The sequence below is a fragment of the Lutra lutra genome, chromosome 1, assembly GCF_902655055.1.
Source record: "Lutra lutra chromosome 1, mLutLut1.2, whole genome shotgun sequence".
NCBI classification, from domain to species: domain Eukaryota; kingdom Metazoa; phylum Chordata; class Mammalia; order Carnivora; family Mustelidae; genus Lutra; species Lutra lutra.
In genome coordinates, this window is record NC_062278.1 from 208,218,304 (window position 1) to 208,234,307 (window position 16,004).

General features: G+C 47.5%; 1 long non-coding RNA gene across 1 annotated transcript; it reads left to right on the forward strand.

Annotated features, from left to right (window-relative positions):
* Positions 1-11,005: 11,005 nt before the first annotated feature.
* On the forward strand, positions 11,006-14,390 carry LOC125090845 (uncharacterized). The gene is made up of 3 exons (XR_007124503.1): positions 11,006-11,341; positions 11,772-11,906; positions 12,545-14,390. It is a non-coding gene; the product is annotated as an uncharacterized LOC125090845 (long non-coding RNA).
* The last annotated feature ends 1,614 nt before the right edge of the window (positions 14,391-16,004 follow it).

The window sequence follows — 16,004 nt, forward strand, 5'->3', positions numbered from 1 at the left end:
TGAGTCTGTTGAAACTCAAAGCCTCTGAAAGCCTTATTTGGGTACAATATTTGCCCTTGTGGCCTCAATGGAAAGGAAAGCTTCCGGATGTTTTCTGCCCTGCTCCAGCTAATGTCCCATTCCAGGGCCCAGGGTGTCTCAGTGTGATTTCTGGAACCTGTGTCCAAATTCCCTGGAGTCCTTAAATCAAATGCAAATTCCCAGCTCCTATATAACTACACAGTCAGGATCTCTGGGACTGGAGTTCTGACATTTTCAACCAGCTTCCCAGTCTTTAGCCAATTGACCAAGACTTTTCTTCAGAAAGGAGACTCAGATGAGGATACTGGGGCTCACTTTCTAGTCCACCTGTGTCACTGTCTGCTGCTCCTTGAGAGGCCTTGGAGGACCATTTGGGGAATGGGCTGGTCTTTGAGGGAGTCACTGCTGCTAGAGCCCATCACTGAAGAGTGCTCCAGCAGCAAACCCACTGAAGAGACTACAGATCACTCATCCACCACGTGTCAAGGAGATGGGGCAGATCTATCAATTTGTGTACATGGGTATGTATATTAAACCCAACCTATCTTGTTTTTGGGAAACATTTGTCCTCAGGGTGACACAGACCTCATAATTACTGAGAGGCAACTCTGAAGTCTAGCCATGTAATCTAAGCAAGCAACTTAGCCCTTTTGAGCCAAGATATCCTCAACTATAAAATATGAATCCTGATACCAACTTAATAAGGTGATTGCGAGGGTGGGAGAGGGGATGTATATGACAATGTCTGAATTTAGTAGCCACTCTTCCTTAAATCTGCACTGAAAAGGAAAACCATGCCAACAATCGGCTTATTTTGGCTTGGTCTCATCTTCAGCAAGCTGGTTGCCTTTTCCTGTGAGTTGACAATTCTCTAGCTAACTGTGTCAAATTTGACGATACTGTTCTCCTCATCCTCTCCAAACTCATTGAGCTGTCAGCTCCAGCAAGTCATGTGATCCTACAGCTTTTGTGCAGCCCTAGAAAGAGAAGTTCCTGGAAGAAGCATCACAGCATGAGCTGTGAGGGGGCTCAACAGCCAGGCAAGAGGAAAGTGCAGGGTCTCATTTTGTGACATGAGAGCAGTGAGATGAGATATTTGCCTGCCTGTGTCTGAGGCAGCCCTGGGCATTTGGGCCTGCCTGCCCAGGGCACCAGGGTCAGAAACAGACCCCAGTAGGGACATGTTGGGGGAGGTAAAGCAGCACTCACAGCTCTGTGGCTTTGCAGTAACCATAGCAACCATCCAATCTTTTCTCCCTGCTCCATCTCACTCCCCAAAGGACACCAATCCTCAATGACAAGGGAATGGACGAACAACACCGTTCTCTTAAAGATGATGCTGGGAAGGAAACATTTTTCTCTATCCTCCAAGTTTCTTCTACCTGGTCTAAGAATTAAATTGACATGAGACTGATTCACAGGAGAAAATCTAATTTAAACTTGCACATATGGGGAATCCACATACACATGAGTTTCCAAAGACAGTCAGGCAAAATGAGGTTTATATGTCATCCTGAACTAAAGAGAGGGGGGGTAGGAGTGTGAGACTTCAAAGGGAAGGAAATTCTCAGGAAGATGAAAAAGTAAATGTTTGGTAAACAAATGTTTGCTGGGGAAACAATGAACATCGGGAGGAATTTTAACAAAGAGACTTGCTAAATCCCTCCCTGTCCACCACCCTGGTTCCCGTTAACATGCAGTGATTTAATGTATCCCTTGTCTAAGAACAGGTTCTTCATCTAAATCCTTTCAGACAGTTAGGGGGAAGACCAAAGTTTCTTCCCCAGTCTTTGGGCCTTGATTAGTTTGCAACTTGCTTTGAACCCCTATAATGTCAGAAACCACATCAGTTCTTCTCCAATGTGGAGTTCAGTCTGTGCCTCTGACTAGCCTTTAAGCATTTGAGAAGTTTTTTGTTTTTTTTTTTTAAGATTTTATTTATTTATTTGTCAGAGAGAGAGGGAGAGAGAGCAAGCACAGGCTGACAGAATGGCAGGCAGAGGCAGAGGGAGAAGCAGGCCCCCTGATGAGCAAGGAGCCGGATGTGGGACTCGATCCCAGGACGCTGGGATCATGACCTGAGCCAAAGGCAGCTGCTCAACCAACTGAGCCACCCAGGCGTCCCAAGCATTTGAGAAGTTTTAAAAGCAGTTTCTTAAAAAATCTTAAATAGGAGCTGTGAAGTGTTTGCCTTCATAGAAGGAAACTGTGGGACTGGGAATCTTCTCACCGCAATACTCTTGTGTACATTTTGAATTTGAACCTTGAGAATGCACCTCTAATCTTAAACCACAATAAAATGGGGGCACCTGGCTGGTTCAGTCAGAAGATCATGCTGCTCTTGATCTCGAGGTCATAAGTTTGAACCCCGTGTTGGGTATGGAGATCATTTAAATGAGTAAATTTTTAAAAAATTTTTAAATAATTAATAAATAAATAAGTAAACAAACAAATAAATTACAATAAAATGAAAATTTCCTTTTTAAAACGTGTTAAAACTTGGGGCACCTGGCTGGCTGGGTTGGAAGAAGATGTAATCTCTGGGTCATGGGTTCAGACCCCATGTTGGGTGTAGAGATTACTTAAATAAACTTTAAAAATATATATATTTAAAATTTGTTAAAACTCAGGATTCTGTGGCTGTTAAATGTCTCAAAAGAGTATTACAGACCTGCAAGCCTCTATTAAGTCCATCATTTAAGACTTTGAGCCTCCCTTCCCCACTCCCCACCCCCAGGTCCTCAAACCAGTTTGGCCAGATTTCACCCCCTTCTGGTCAGAGATCCCAGGTTACTCCCTGAGAGGCTACTGGCTGGAAAAGACTAGAAGGTGTAGCAGCAGAAACGTTGCTCACACCCTGCCAGAAGCTTCTTATACACACCTCCAGTGACTCAGAACTCTATGCTCAACACACTCTTCAACTGATGATCCTCCCAAGCCAAGATGTCTCCAGGGTGCTGACAACCAGCCCTGGGAGGGGGGCTGTTGGTCTCCCCCTTGGAAAGAGGAGTCCCAGCACCAGCTAATGAGGTGACTTCAAAGCCCTTCATCTGTTCTTCCTGTGGCCCAAGACGTTCAGATCTGATCTCTCAAAGACCCAGGCTGGAGGAACTAAAATCTGTTCAGAACCCAACCTTGGGATTAGGGCTGCTAGGGGGTCAGGCTGCTCCTCGGAGCTCAGGGAAAGCAGCCTGCTCTATGGGAAGGGCTACTCAGAAATTCGTTTTGTGACTGCTCTGTAATTTTAGGAAAGCCTATGTTTTTAGCTAAAATCCAAGTCCACAGGCCTGGGGAGTGAATCAAAGAGCCACTCGCTCAGCCTCAGACTTGCACTCAGTGTGTACTTTGAACCCTGGGTGTGCTCCGTGGGGCTCAGGAGACTAGTAGGGACCAGTTCCATTCTCGATCCCTTTCTTTTCAAGAGACACTAATTGCTTGGTTGCCAGCCACCCACAGTGTTGCCTGGGCTCGTTTGCAGGCTGAACACTGTCAAGATCATGGGACATCCCACCAGGCTAAGTCTCCTCCCACTATCACCCCCATCTTGCCCCTGATCCTTGCAACCACCCGGGGGTCCAGACTGCAAGCTGTCATGGGCCTTTGATCTTGACTAATGACACCTTCTCTTTTGATGTGCAAAGTACCCTCACAAACATCACTTCAGCTTTATTCCACGTGCAGCACTGGGTGCCTGGCACTTAACGGCTCAATAAACTCTGAATTGGTTCTTAATAACCACCCTGCTGAGTCCTGGAGGGCTAACTGCCTTCTTCCTCTTCTTTCTTTTTTTAAGTTTAAATGAAGAAATACAAAGAATGTGTGACTTTTACCTAATGTCACCTCCAAGAAAGTGACAGACCTAGGGGTGGACTCCAGCCTCCTGTTTAGGCAGACACAAGGGAGGGTCCTCCAAGACGCCAGGTGGCACTCTAAAATGCATCTATGTTCACAACAACATGGATGAATCTAGAAGGTACGATGCTGAGTGAAATAAGTCAGACAGAGAAAGACAAATACCACAGGATTTCACTTATAGGTGGAATCTTAAAAACAAAACAAATGGGGAAAAAAAAAAAACAGAAATACCTTCATAAATAAAACAAACTGGTGGTTGCCATAGGGCTTGCCAGAGGGGAGGTTGGTGGGGGAAGGGGGTTGGCCAAAGAGGTAGACAGAATGAAGAGGTACAAACTAACATTTATAAAATAAATAAGTCACAGGGATAGAAAATACAGCATAGGGAATATGTGGGGAGGGGCGCCTGGGTGGCTCAGTGGATTAAGCCTCTGCCTTTGGCTCGGTTCATGATCTGGGAGTCCATATCAAGCTCTCTGCTCGGCAGGGAGCCTGCTTCCCCCTCCCCCCTCTGCCTGTCTTTCTGCCTACTTGTGATCTCTGTCTGTCAAATTAAAAAAAAAACAAAAAACAAAAAAATAATGATGTGGGGAACAAGGGCAGCAGGAAATGTAGATAAAATTAAACCTCCTTATGACCTGCAGTCCATTGACAAATACTTGATGCAGGCAAAGTATAACATTGCTTTAGGAAACTCCCAACTATCTTCTGTTAGTGCCTTGCCAGAGGGAAAAGCAACCTGAGTTTGACAACAGGCAGGCCACTGTGAGTCTTCTTTACCAGATGAAAGTCCTTCTGGAAAATTCTCTCTTCTTTTAATTCCCCCAACTCCATAGTATATAATCAATTGCTCCTCACAATCCCAGAGCAGCTCTTTCTACCCATGGGTCCTATCCTTGTGCTTTAATAAAACCACCTTTTGGAGGGGGGGGGCACCTGGATGGTTCAAGTCGATTAAGCATCTTCCTTCAACTCAGATCATGCTCCCAGGACCCTGGGATTGAGCCCTGTGGTGGGGGGTGGGGGGGGTCCCTGATCAGCAGGGAGTCTCCTTCTCCCTCTCCTCCCCTGCTTGTGCTCTCTCTTGCTATCTCTGTCTCTCTCCAATAAATAAAATCTTAAAAACAAAACAAAAAACCCCTTTGTGCACCAAAGAGGTCTCAAGAATTCTTTCTTGGCCATGGACTCCAAATCCCACCACTTCAAACCACATCAAATAATACTGTAATAACTTTGTGCAGTGACTGCACTTCCTACGGTGAGTGTCTGAAACTCATACAATATTAATATTGCAGGTCAACCATAATTCAATTTTTTAAAATATATTTGTAAAAGTTTTTAGTGGCTGTTGATGTCTTCACTCAGTATTTTGATGCTCCAAATGACATAGACCTGTGGGGCTTTAGGGCAGGGCTTCTCAGGGACTTTTGGCATAGGGATTACGATGACTCAGGATCAACCTATTTCCCTTCTTTTTCTTAGATGTCTTTCTATAAATAAAGTCACAAAAAGCTCAGTTTTAAAATTGCTGAAGAAGTGGTGCCTGGGTGCTCAGTCGGTTAAGCATCTGCCTTCTGCTCAGGTCATGATCACAGAGTCCTGGGATCGAGCCCCACATCCAGCTCCGTGCTCAGTGAGGAGTCGGCTTCTCCCCCTGCCCTTTCTCTTGCTCATACTCTCTCTCATCCTCTCTCAAATAAGTGAATAAAATCTTTATAAATAAATAAATAAAATAATAAAGTTGCCAAAGAAGAATGAATCAATCTTTTACTCAGAGCCCCACTTTTTCTCAAGAAAGCCAAACACTCTTAGGCAATGGTCTTTCCTATTACAGGAAGACACTAAACACGAAGCTACAAGAAGCAACTCATTTATCAGATTGTACTGAGACACTAACAACTCCCCCCGGGTGATAGAGGAGAGATCTGGGGAGAAAGACATCTGATATAAAGCTGCAACATCTCAACAGGTCATGGAAGAGGCACTTGTCCCTTTGGTCTAATGAGGCTTGGCTATTATTTTGCAGGAGTATTGTCAATCGTGTAAAGATAGATTATCCAAAACTTGAAAATTATGCAAAAGGATGGACTGAACGTCCTTCCCGAGTCTCCCAGAGGATTGTCTAACAAGTTCAGCTAATGATCATCCAGTGCTATAAGGAAATGAAGTTTGTGGTTGACTTACTATTGATTGGGACCTAGACTCTGTTAAGAGTGTATGTTCATTTGCAGAAAATTGGTAAGTCAGGAATGATTTTTGTCAGGCATTGATGTAAATGAACTCTGTCCAGCAGAAAAGAAAACCTCAGAGGTTATGATTTCATGCCCCTGTAGGATATTAACCAGCCCTGTATCTAACTTTGCCATCTTATTCTACATTGTTTGTCCCATTTGCTATTACATCATGATTCTTCAGAAAAATAAATAATTCTTGTGGGCTGAGTGTTTTTCTAAAGTAAGCTACCACCTTCAAGAGAAGAAGAACAAAATACATCTGAAGAATCCAGCAATTCTGCTCCCCTCTATTACCCACTCAGAGCTCTGGAAGCCAGAGTTGGTTTTTTTTTTTTGCTGTTGCCAAAAAAAAGGGGGAGGCACAGAAGAGAAGACTCCATTGGTGTTCAGCTGTAAAAGACACAGTAAGAACTTCCTCATCCTGCGGGGGAGAGAGGGAGCAATTTTCTTTCTTTCTTTTTTTTTTTAAGATAGATTTATTTATTTATTTATTTATTTATTTATTTATTTATTATTTATTTACAGAGAGAGGTCACAAGTAGGCCGAGAGGCAGGCAGAGAGAGAGGAAGGGAGAGTGGAAGGGAAGCAGGCTCCCTGCTGAGCAGAGAGCCCGATGTGGGGCTGGATCCCAGGACCCTGGGATCATGACCTGAGCTGAAGGCAGAGGCTTAATCCACTGAGCCACCCAGGTGCCCCGGCAATTTTCCTTTTTGTTTGATTGTTTGTTTATTTAAAGATTTTATGTATTTATTTGAAAGTGAAAGAACCTTTGGGAGCGGTTGGGAGTGGTAAAGGGAGGGGGAGAACCAGACTTCCCACTGAGCAGGGAGCCCAATCAGATCCAGGGATCAATTTCCGGACCCAGGGACAATGACCCAAGCCAAAGGCAAACGCTTAAACAACTGAGCCACCCAGTCACCTTTTGTTTTGTTTTGGTATTTTTAAGATTTTATTTATTTGAGAGAGAGAGAGAGAGCACACACAGGGAGAGGAAGAAGCAGACTCCCCACACAGCAGGGACCCAACATGGGGCTTAATCCCAGGACCGTGGAATCATGACGTGAGCCAAAGACAGATGCTTTACACACTGAGCCACCCGGGCACGCCCCAAGGGAAAAAGCGATTTATTTCAAGTGTAAGGGGATTCCCCTCATGGGGCATCCTCCAAAGGTCTAAAGAGAGTCTTGTCTCCTTACCCAGTAAGAGAGACTGAATTGGTTAAGTTGGGGCTTGGGCTTACCCTACAGTGCTAGAGTGTAAGCCTCCTGAGTGCAGGTATATGGTCTTTGTTCACCTCTGTGTCCCTAGGAAAGTCAAAAAATGGGATGCGACGGGGTACCTGGGTGGCTCAGTCATTAAGCGTCTGCCTTCAGCCCAGGTCATGATCCCAGGGTCCTGGGATCGAGTCCTGCATAAAGCTCCCTGCTCGGCAGGAAGCCTGCTTCTCCCTCTTCCACTCCTCCTGCTTGTGTTCCCTCTCGATGTATCTCTGTCAAAGAAATAAATAAAATCTCTTAAAAAAAAGGGAGGGGGAAGATGTGAAGGGATGATGTATGTACACTGAAGACCCAGTCTGATGAGGACTGGCGACAAAAGGACATGAGGGAACATTTAGGGGTGATGGGGTGGCGGTTTCTCTGGGAGCAATTGTTTGTCAAAACTGATCAGCAGTACACTTCAACTGTGTACATTTAAAGGTAGGTCAATTACATCTCAATAAAATTGATTTAGGAAGAAAAAACACTAATTAAGATTTCCAGTATTTTTAAGACAGTCTGTGACTCATGCTAAGCAATGCCTGGTCTACAGAGGCCAGACTTTATTCTCTTGCTATTTTCAGAGTTTCTATTTGAAATGCAAAGACTTACCTATGGACACAAATACTTTGGGAGACCTAGTGACAGCAGAAGTCTTTCCTCACGGAATCACTTTTTTTTTTTAAGATTTTATTTATTTATTTGATGGAGAGAGAGACTGCACAAGCAGGGGGACCAGCAGGCAGAGGAAGAGGAAGAGGAAGAAGCAGGCTCCCCGCCAAGCACTGAGCCTGATGTGGGACTCAACCCCAGGACCCTGGGATCATGACCCAAGCTGAAGGCAGAGGCTTAACCAACTGAGCCACCCAGCCGCCCACAGAATCACTTTTAGGAACAACAGCAAAAGGGGCGCTCAGTGGGTTGGGCCTCTGCCTTCAGGTTAGGTCATGATCTCGGGGTCCTGGGATCGAGCCCCACATCGGGATCCCCACTCAGTGGGGAGCCTGCTTCCCCCTCTCTCTCTGCCTGCCTCTGTCCACTTGTGATTTCTCTCTCTGTCAGATAAATAAATAAAATCTTAAAAAAAAAAAAAAAACAACAACAACAAAAGACACCTAACATTTATCATTTGGTATTAGCTGAATAATTGCCCTTCATTTCTGCTGGCAAAAATAAAAACAAACAAACAAACAAACAAAAAAGAATTGTGAAGGTTGTAATTAGAATGAATGGTCAAGATTATCCGGCGACCAGCCCATTAATTTTACAGATGCAGAAACTGAGGCCCAGCTGAAGGAAGGACAATGGGGAAAATACATTCTTCAGAGGAGATCCTTCCAGTCAAGGGTTAGATCTTTCCAGAAATCTTTCTCAATTCCTCTTGAATGGCAACCCAGTGATACTTTGGCAGATAGTCTCTTTGAGAGGCACTGGCTACAGAGACACTTCCAGTAATGAAGACAAAAGTTCCTTTTAAAGAAACGTCTAGTGCCAAATCAGTCCAGGATACCCAGGATGAAGTTGTATCTTCAATTATGTTTTCCTTAAATAACATGGATAACAAACCCCTTTCAAGATAATGAAGTCTCTGTCTTTGGTGTTAAAAAAAAAAAATCAATCTAACTTAATTTCTCCAGGCCAGAGACATCGATTTTTGAGATAAAAATTTATACTTGCTACAGATGCTGCAAGCCGACTTCTTGCACACAGAGATCAAGATGTTTCTATCTGTCTTCAGATCCTTGCCAAGAGTTGAGCAGTAATTGAACATGGAATCACATCTGCTTTGGTCTGCATGAAGAATTTTAGCACAGGTGGCACTAAACTGCGTGTTATCTGTTCTGCTGCGTATCCAACTCAATTCAGTTATTTCGATTCACTCCTATCGAATACATATGACATGGAAGACATGGTGCGAAGGCTTAGCGTAGGTGGAAAAGCAGCTGCCACGTGAAGTGCTAGAAGGAAAGGTTCCCACTCGTGGCAGATGGGATGCGGAAGGGGGGTGGGGGAGGAGATTACAAACTTTAGGTGATTGCATTCATCCATTCATTCAAGGAGTGGGGCATGCTCTCTTGAGCTACTAAGAATTCTAAACTAGAAGAGGAACGTTAGGCTGAGGCTAGAGGGGCAGGAAGAAAATGTGATGGGGACTCTGCCCATTTCCATTCAGTTTTCCCAATTTGGAGCTTTTTTTTTCTAGCATTCCTCCCAAGGTAACAGAAAATGCATTGCAAGTTACTTACATTAGAAACAAGCTACATTAATCTAAAAGCCAATTAAAGCATATTGCAATGATTTCCTAGCAATATCCTTTTACTAATAACTTACATTTTGGATGCTATAAAAAGAAATCATGCACTCTATCATGGCCCTCAGCTATGCTGATGACCAGAGCAGCTAGAAGGTGGCAGATTCTGCACCTGTAAGAAACAGGCTCACCTCAAGCTTTAATCTTAATTCCAAACCTTTGCAGAGAGAACTACTGTTTCTTTAATAGCAAGCTAATATTGTTCTCACCTGAAGGGGAGAGGTAACCCATATTCAGGCCATCCAGAAAAAAGTAAAAAATAAAAATAACCAAAAGGCTCGCTGGAGAGGGTGGCACTCTGGAGAGTGTGGACACTTCTACAATGTTTTAGTCCCTTCTCAAGTTTCTGAGTTGACATTTCTCAAGTTCTCTTTCCCTGGTTCTTTAAGGGACCCAAACAATCAGGAAGAAGGTTTTGAAGATAATGGCTACACTAGGAATGAGCTTCTACAGAACAGACTCCATCCTTGACCCTTCTCTGAACAGATGCCCCAAGATGCTGCACAAGCGAGGACGTGTGGAAAGCGGAAGGGAATCACGAGCTTCATCCCCTTGGCTGGTCAAATTCTTCCAGCAAATCCCAATGAAAGAGCTCTTGCCACAAGAGGACCACAACACATAGGACTGCTGGTGTTCAGGGGACATATTCCTCCCAGACATCTCCAAGAGCTGCACCCAAAATGCCAACAACAACAAAAATCCCCATGCAAAGATCCTAATCTTTCCAGATCTCCCTACGTCCTGAAGTAAAGCTCTCATCTTGGGGCTGTGAGGCAAGAGCCCTGAGGCCAGACAACGCAGATCCTTTCTTCCTTCTCACCTCCCAGGGAAGAATAAGGCAGGTCTTGAGACGTATATCCAAACCAGCTGTGCCTGCTCTCCATCCTGCCTCCCACTTCCAAGTCGTGATTTTAAACTATGTTTGAAATGGACCAGGATGAGGACAGTTGGCGCAAAAGGCGCCTGGGGCCTGAGCCGCACAGGCCCAGTGAGTGAGGGAGACCCTGAGGTTTGGAGGAGGAGACCCCGTGGGCGATGCCTAAGGAAGTGGAGGGAGCGGGAGGCCAAGGCGGAGCGAGGGCGCGGCGGGGGCGGGTGGGGCTGGGCCGTGAGGGTTGGGAAACGGATGAGGCAGGGGCGTGGTGTAGGCGGGCACCTGCTGGAGAGGGGAGGGGCGGGAGCAGAGAGGAGCCAGATGGGGCGGGGGCTGGGCCTGGTAGGGCGGGGCCAGACGGAGCGGGGTTGGGGCGGAGCCGTGTGGGGGCGGAGCCGTGTGGGGGCGGAGCCATGTGGGCGCAGGGGGCGGGGCCGGGCGGCCGTTGGCTGGGTCTCTGCAGGCGGTTGGCACCGTTGGTCTCGCGAAGTCGAGTGGGTTCTCTTTCCTCGGCACGTTGGCCCCCTCCGCATACTGCAGAGAACGGCCCTCCGGTGAGGGTGGGACAGCACCGCGAAGGCTGTGGGCTCCGGCCCGGCTCGGCCCGCAAAAGGGCCTTGCACGTGGGTTTCCAGGGAGAGGGCACCGATCGGAGCGCAGAAGCCGGTCGAAGGCAGGGCTGAGGCCACGGCGGCGTGCGAGGGAAGAAACTGCCAGGACCCCCAGTGGAGGACGTGGGCGGATGGAGAAAGAGCCCGTTTATCCATGAAACTGCCACGGGCTGGCCGGGTGAGTTTCTGGTGAACGTTTTCACCGCCGAGGACAGAAGAGGTTTGCTCTAGCAGACACCTCATCCAGGGTTTGGGCCCGCCTTGTGGGGGGCGCGGGGTGAGCATGCATCTCCCCCGTTGGGACCCGACATCCTGCCACAGTTAAAGTCCGCATTTCGGAAGGATGGCAGTGTGCAAGGATGGCGAGGCTTTGGGCCCTCCTGCCGGGGCACCTGCCGCTCCTCCCAGGGGGTCCCAGGTGGGAAGTGCGGAAACCCTTCAGGCACCTGTCTGTTCCTCGAGCTCGTGGCCCCTTTCGTCTCCTTCCTCCTTAAAAGCATGTTTTCCTAAAGGCTTCCCCTCACTCGTTGGTAGTTGGGCTGTTAATGTTGGCCTCTTGAGTCTCTGGAAGGCCACCCTCATTACTGATCTGTTGTTTCTCTTGAAAGGCCTGTGCATTTTCTAAATTGGTGGCTGCTTGAAGAACCCAAGGTGGACTCTTGGGGAGAATATGATAAAGGCTGCTGTTGAGGCTGGGCCGCAGGCATCTGCTCTGGAGTCTAGCTTCCTTCTGACACGTAAAGGTAAGGGGAACGCTTGCCCATCTGAGGCTCCCGCTTCAGCTGGCACTCAGAGGTGGACTTTGAACTCCATTCCCAGGGGCAGATGTCCCTCTCCTCTTCTCCCTGACCCCTCCCTAGGTGCTTCTCTGCCCAATCTTGCCAGCCCCACACCATTTCCTCTCCACATCTGTTTTCCCTTGGCTGAGTGATACTTCAAGGGCAGAGGATTCCCAGCAGGGAAGAACTTGGCCTGCCTCCAAGGTTCCTTGTGCAGCTTGGTTTCCCTCTGATGTTCTTAACTCTTCTCTCTCCCTGAGATGATCGACTTTCCCCATCATGTTCTCTGTACCGTCCACCTTTCCCTCACCCTGCCAGTTTCTCCCAGCCACAAGCAAGCACTTTTCGTATGTCGGCCATTGGGCTCAGCTTGTTCTCGTTCTTGACTTGTTTAAGACTTACTTTGCAGGTCTGTGAGGGACACATGGAGCTCCAGTTTTGTATGAATTATTCAAGACCACAGAGCCACTAGTTAGAATTGGAACTGGAGTCAGGAAATTCATCTATACCTCAGCTATGTGCATGAAACCTTTTTTTTTTTCTTTTTTTTTTTCTTTTTGGTCATTGTCTTGCCTTCAGTTTCTTCTCTCTTTCTTTCATAGGATGGATCCAGCACCTTGGAAACAGGCCCGGGAGCTGAAGTCCCAGGACAGGCCAGGACCTGGCCACATGTGGACCATCTGTCTCTGTCCATAGCCATAGACCACCAGGAACAAAGTTGGATTTACTGATTTGTTGCAATGAGGGAGACTGCGTACCTGTCTCTATGAGTCCAGGGACATCTCAGTCCAAAGGTGTTACAAAGGACTTACAATAGAACTTGTGTTAGGTACTGTGGGGGCAGTTTCAAGGAAGCAGGATCAATTCTATGATTGGGTATCTCAATTTTTATATAGAATGGGAAACAAAAGCAGCAGAGCTAAAGCTGTGGTTGGTAAAGAGACAGCCTTCACTTGTGTTAGCTTGGGATGGGGAACGTTGGTTTTTATGGTTTACACAGTGGCCATGATTTTGTCTGCCCTCAGACATGACCATGGAATGGTCCTGTATTGTCAGACTTTGGGATCTATGAGACTGGCTCTGTTCCACAGCAGAACTTCACAGTCTAACTGTGAGCCCCTGGCTGGTCCGAGCCTGCTGCCATGGACTGTTTTCTCTTTCTTGCTGCAAAGGCAAAGCCTTGACCCTCAACTTGCAACCTTCTCTCCTAGTCTCATATCTTCATGGTGGGATAATGATCATCCCACTGGAAGAGGAAGCACGGATGGATGAGAATAAGGAGAGAGATTTGTGGGAGGTAGACTGGGGAGGGAATAGGATCTTAGCTTAAAATATCCATATCTCTGTCACCTGTACAGATCCAGGGTTCCCTTCCTCTCTCTGGATAGAATGGGATTCCAAAGCCATGTTGGCAGGGGTGGGGCAGGAAGGAAGCAGGGTAGGAGGGATTAGGATATGATTGCTGAGCAGGTGATTTCTGAATTACAGAAAGAAGGTCCCAGTAAAGGGGTGGGGAAGGCAATAAGTGGTCATTCTTAGAACAGATAATCCTCACTTAGAAATACAATCCACTCCCTTAGGAAACCGAGGTAGCGTGATCATACAACTCAATTTTCTGGTACATCCAGTTATAATACCTTTATTATAACTATTCGATTACCTGGGATATAGTTTTGCTACAAACGATCTGGGTTTTATACAAATCAATTTTTGTAGTGAAGGGAATCCATTACTTGTCTGATCCTCTGAGGAACAGACCGCAAAATGGGATTAGACGTGCAAGAGGGTTATTTGGGGAAACACCTGTGAGGGAACAAGGATTTGAGGGAGCAGGAACAGGCAGGGGGAGCCTTCAGACATATAAGCCCAGCCCTCCTGCTGAAGCAGGGAGGGAAAGGAGGACGGAGGGGGAAGAACCACAGGCCACAGGCTGCAGTGCAGTTCTGAGAAAATCTTGGCCAGGCTGCTGGGGTCTCCCAAGGCTGAACTTCCCCATTAGAAGAGTCCCCAAGTCGTCATTGGGTGGGAACCGTGTAGCACCAGGACCCCTGCCGTGCCCCTGACGTGCTCAGTCATTGCCCAGAGGCGGCCAGGGGGTGCCTGGCCTCCTGTCCCTTGGAGGGGGGTGGCAGTTGAGGCTGTCAGTCTGCTCTGCTTCTTGGCACTCGCTCTCTTGTCGCCATCAGAGCCACACCCTGGGGGGGGGGGACACACAAGGCTTCAGTTGGCAGCACCCCCAAGTCAAAATGGAACCCAGTTTAAATCCTCCTAGAAGCAGGGGCCAAGATGGGATTAGACATGCAACAGCTTTATTGAGGGAGATGCTGTGAGGATAAAAGAGGGCAAGGGGTGGAGGGGGGAACCTAAGCAAATGTGACACAACCTGTGCACTACTGGTGAAGAAGGTGAAAAACAAACTCACAGAAGAGTGTTTCCTTTAAAACCCTCCATGAAGTCATGTGTGCTGAATATGGGCTTGGGAAATATGGTTTTTAAGACCCTGAATTTGGAGCATCAGACAAACAGGATACAGCTCAACTATCTTTTGCGTGGTTGTTTTCTGTGAGGGCTTCGCCAGGACCCTCTTCTCTCACTGCTTCCTCGCCTCTCCATGGTAGGGGGAGGGTGACTTTTGCCCCCGAAAAGGACACGCAGCAACGTCTGTGGCCATCTGGGCTGTCACAGCTGGAACCAGCCCTGCGGGCATCTAGTGGGTGGGTGTCAGGGATGCTAAAGTCCGGCAATGCACAGAACGGCCCCCACAGCAAAGGGTTATCCGGCCCCAGATGTCAGTAGTGCTAAGGCTGAGAAACTGCCCTGCCAGTCCTCTTCACCCTCTTGCAAGGAAGCCAGCAACATGGGCTTCCTGGGGAGACCCTAGGGTCCAGGACCTCCTGGATGGAGGTGTCCCGCCCTCCCCCCCCGCCCCCCTGGAATCAGGCTCAGACAAGCTGCAGACAGCCAGAGACCTACCAGGAGACTGCGCAACAGAGCGAGAGCAACCTGCAGAAGGCCAACCAGCGCTTGCTTTCTATTTCAATAAGTTTTGTTTAATGAAGTTTCCAGACCCTTAAAAGATTTCCAAAGGTGTAACTAAAGCATGTGAGACGCCTTATATAAGTTACGGAAACTCATGGCAGAAAGTAAAATGCCTGAGCCCTTGATCCCAAGCAATATGTTTTATATGCTGTAGCATCTGAGACCTACCCACGCCCACCCTGACATTCCGTCCGTTGCATTTAGAATGGAATTTGAAACTTGCCCAGCCCATCTTGCTGAAAATCAACCGAGTCTGGGGGACTCTCACTAGAAATTTTTCCTGTAAACACTAGCTGGAAAACATGCAGTTCGCTTTTTCTCCTTCCGGTTGACCCCAAGTGTTTGTGGTTTTTGTCCCAGCCAATAGGACAAGCAGCACCAGGGAAACTCCGGGGTCAGCAGTTCTTAGGAACCTTGCCATTGGGAGAGAATGGAACCCCACATTCCCATGTGTGTTCACTTAGTCTTTATTAAAGGAATGTGCTAGCACTTAGCCCCAGAGATCCAGGTGACTTTGCCCTCCGACTGCAGGGCATGGACATAAAAAAGTCAACATGTGTTAGTGTACTTCAGCCCCAATCTGGGCTCTGCCCTCCTCTGCCCTGTCAGTTGCAGCGGGAGTCTGACCAGACTGCATGGCCCAGACCCATACCCACCGCTAGCTGCCTTTCAGCTGGGTTCACCCACTGGGAAGGAAGCACCTGCCAAGCTGGGGAAGGGGGGCAAAGAGGCAGGTGTTTGGGTATTTCTCCCAGTCCCCCTTTGTGCGCTGGGCTGCATTTTCTGTCTGTGGCTGTGTCCCTCTGCACAGAGCTCTCTCATGTGTTTCTGCTGTGAGACTCCCCTAGCACCATTTGCGCCCCCCACCCCACTGACAGTCCTGCCCTACAGAGTGCTCCCTGCTGTGGGGAGTTTCTGAATGCCCGCTATCCCTTGCTCACTTGCTGAGAACGCCCATAGCTTTTATTGTTAAAGATTTTATCTATTTGAGAGAGAACAGAGAGTCCAAGCAGGGGGAGAGGC